The sequence below is a fragment of the Lactuca serriola genome, chromosome 9 (genome assembly GCF_051521515.1).
Source record: "Lactuca serriola cultivar US96UC23 chromosome 9, Lser_US96UC23_V15, whole genome shotgun sequence".
Lineage (NCBI taxonomy): Eukaryota > Viridiplantae > Streptophyta > Magnoliopsida > Asterales > Asteraceae > Lactuca > Lactuca serriola.
Window position 1 is genome coordinate 96,328,629 of NC_136416.1, and position 3,425 is coordinate 96,332,053.

General features: G+C 42.9%; 1 non-coding gene across 1 annotated transcript; it reads left to right on the plus strand.

The window, feature by feature from the left end:
* Positions 1 to 2,677: 2,677 nt before the first annotated feature.
* Positions 2,678 to 2,784, plus strand: LOC145077480 (small nucleolar RNA R71). The gene has a single exon (XR_013693222.1). It is a non-coding gene; the product is annotated as a small nucleolar RNA R71 (small nucleolar RNA).
* Positions 2,785 to 3,425: the final 641 nt, after the last annotated feature.

Here is a 3,425-nt window from a genome sequence, read left to right on the forward strand (position 1 = left end):
TGCAGTATCTACTAAAATCAATGGTTGGGGTTTGTTCCTATGACCATTAAAGGGATATTTAATCTAAAATCAACCACTAGATTCAACCAATTTCGTGAATCATACAAACCCTACCCATGAAAACTTGAAATTGGAAGAATTACTACAAAATAATGAGTAAAACATGTACCAAATAGATTAATTAGCAAGATCTTGCAAGGAAATTGGAAGTAGAATAAAAAATTGGATGTGGGGTTATAATGTTTTCGTTCGTGCGGCAGCCTCCAAGTGGGAATGAGAATTATCGGTCAAAGGGTTTTAAGGAAATGGTCCTCCCTGATTTTTAAAGGCCACGACGTGGCTGGCTATGCCCACGTCGTGGACCTTAAATCGTTTTTTTAAGATCGCGCATTCGTTTTTAACCCACGACGTGGCTGGCTATGCCCACGTCGTGGAAACTGCCAGATGCAAAATTTTTAATAATGTTTATCATATTAACTAATTACTTTGCATATCATTTATTATTTAAAGTTCCCTACAGCTAATTCTCTACTAATTACCGGTTTTTTAGATGATGAATCGATGTCTTTCCTAATTAAAAAGAAAAGAAAGAAAAGAAAATTTTAAAAAGAAAATGCAAACCAAACTCGGGTTGCCTCCCGAGAAGCGCTTCTTTTTCTTGGAGTCTTGAGGTGGACTCCGTGCCTTCTACGTTGAATCTTCGGAAGAGTCTACCACCAGGATCTTTTGTTCCTTGAACCGCCGTTTATAAGCTTGAACTCTCCTTTTATACGCCTTTTTTGAATTTTCCTTTTTAGCTTTTCCATCTTCTTCAAGCTTGCATTTCGTGCCCTTTGTTTGTTCCTTGCACTCCATAACATTCTCCTCTTCTTTCACTACCGGCCTTGTTACTTTTGAAGTGACTTCCTCTTTATCACTTGTCATTTCCTCGTCCTCTTTGCTCACCCAAGAAGGCGGGCTCTTGTAAGCTATGACTTCAATCAAATATGGAACAGATGCCCTTGGTTTTGTCCTTTTGACTTGATGAACTGCCTTTATCTCTTCTTCCATAAGCTTTTCCAGTTCTTCTAGTTCCTTCTCTTCATTAATTGTGAACACCTCTTCTTTATCTTCTTGAAAGTCATCCTTTATCCCAAAGACTTCTTGTTCATCTCCAACCCTCAAAGTTAGCTTAGACTCGCGGATATCAACAAGGGCACCATCAGTGTTAAGCAATGGCCGACCAAGGATTATCGGAACATCCGGATCTTCTTTCATGTCTAAGACTACAAAGTCTATTGGAAAAACAAATTTTCCAATTTTCACCAAAATATCCTCCACTATGCCTTGGGGTTGTGTCACCGAACGGTTCGCCATGTGAATCTTCATTTTTGTAGCCTTTATCTTCTGAATCTCCAACTTTTGATAAAATGAAAAAGGCATTAGATTAATGCTAGCCCCGGAATCGGCTAAAGCATTAACCTTCATTTTATTCCCAAACTCGCATGGAAGAGTGAGGCGTCCAGGATCCCCCATCTTTTCTGGTGTTTCTCCCAACACAGCTTTTGAAGTTTGTTCACCTAGAATCACTATAGATTGCTTCTTTAATTGCCTTCGCGTATCTATCAAGTCTTGCAGTAATTTCTGGTTCTCGGGAGCTTTGGATAAGGTCTCAACAAAGGGAGTATTAATTGGAATCCCTTTCACATGCTTCACAAACTCTAAATGTTCCTTCTCCAGTTGACTAAGTGCTGCGCGGGTGGGAAATGGCATAGGTGGATGATAAGCTGGAATAGGCTCAAAGGATTTTTGCTCAGACTTGCGCCACGTCGTGGCCAGAGGAGTGCCACGTCGTGGCGAGTCTGGTTCAGCACTTTCTCCATTTTCGATCCTTAATTTCTTGGGCTACTGCGGTTCTTCTTTCAACGCCTCTAGGAACTCAGATATTGTATCTTCTTCAGTATCGATGGCCATTACGTGAGATTGGGCTTTTATTTTGGGATTCTTTGGGGATAATTTTTCATGAACTAAAGTTGCTAGTTAACCAAATTGTACTTCAAGGTTATGGATGGAGGCTTGCTGGTTCTTTATCAATGTTTGTTGTTCCATGATAGCGGAATCCGTGGCATCGTGTCTTTTTTCCGAAGCCTCCATAAACTTCATCAAAATGGTCTCTAGGTCGGGTTTCTTCTCGGTTGGTGGTTGCTCCTTTTGATAAAGGCCTCGACCTGTCTGCCTATACTTCTCTTCTTTTTGCTTCTTATACTCTTCATATGGCAGCCACTCCTTCTTCGGTTTCCTCCAGTCCTCATCAAACTTATCCCCACTAGAGTAGCACACTTGAGCTTTTCTGTTCCCAAACTCATCCACGTTGCAGTCCTTGGTCAAGTGTGGACCACTGCATCGCTCGCACCCCCCTCTTATGGCATGTATCGACTGGTCCATTTGTGTTATCCTGCGATCCATGTTATTCAGCATGGCCATGACAGCTACAATTTCTTCAGTTTGGGCTCCTCCACCGCCTTTGCTTCCATCTTGCCTCGGGTTATGGTATTCGCGGGAGTGTTTCGCGAATTCTTCAATTAGCTCCTTGACCTCCCTTGGATTTTTCTTTGTCAACGGTCCTTGAGAATCAAGGAGTTGTCTTGTCATCACATTGACCCCATCATAAAATATTGACATCTCTTGCTGCACATTTAGGTCATGTTGCGGGCAATTTCTGAGTAAGCCCTTGTACCGCTCCCATGCTTCGTATAGTGACTCCCCCGGCTGTTGCTCAAAGTTGGCTATTGCCTTCTTGAGTTTGGCTATCTTGGATGGTGGGCAAAACTGGTCCAGGAATTGCTCATGCATTTGAGCCAAAGTGGTGATTGTACCTGGTGGGAGTGCTTTTAACCACTCCTTAGCAGCTCCTTTGAAAGTGATGGGAAGCATCCTAAGCAAGACTGTGTTCCTGTTGACATTTGGGACATTGAAGTAATCTGCAATGTCGTTGACTTCATCTAGATTCTTAAAAGCATCCTCATGGTCTTTCCCGAAAAATGGGATGTCCTTCAGTGCAGTCAATATGTGTCCCTTCAGCTCGAAGGAGGTTGTGGCAGGTATTGCGGGTTGGACTAAACCGGGACCCATATCTTCTCGGATCCGCTTCTTGTATGCTCCCATGGACATTTCTTCAATTGCTGCCATCTCGTTCCTTGGCTCGTTCTAGGGTTCACTTGTGTGTTCTTCAAATTCTGGCTTGGTATCGTATTCGGACTCGGTTTGCACGGGTGTATGATCCAAATGCTCAAGATTGCTCTTGTGCTTCGCTGATGAACTTGACTCTCCTGTCTTCTTTCCCGACTTCCTAGAAAAGGCTGACTTTAATTCTTGCAAGGGCGTCTTTTTCTTGTGAAGTGCAGACTCGGGGTCTTCCAGTGGTGGCACCAAGTGTGTGGTTGAGC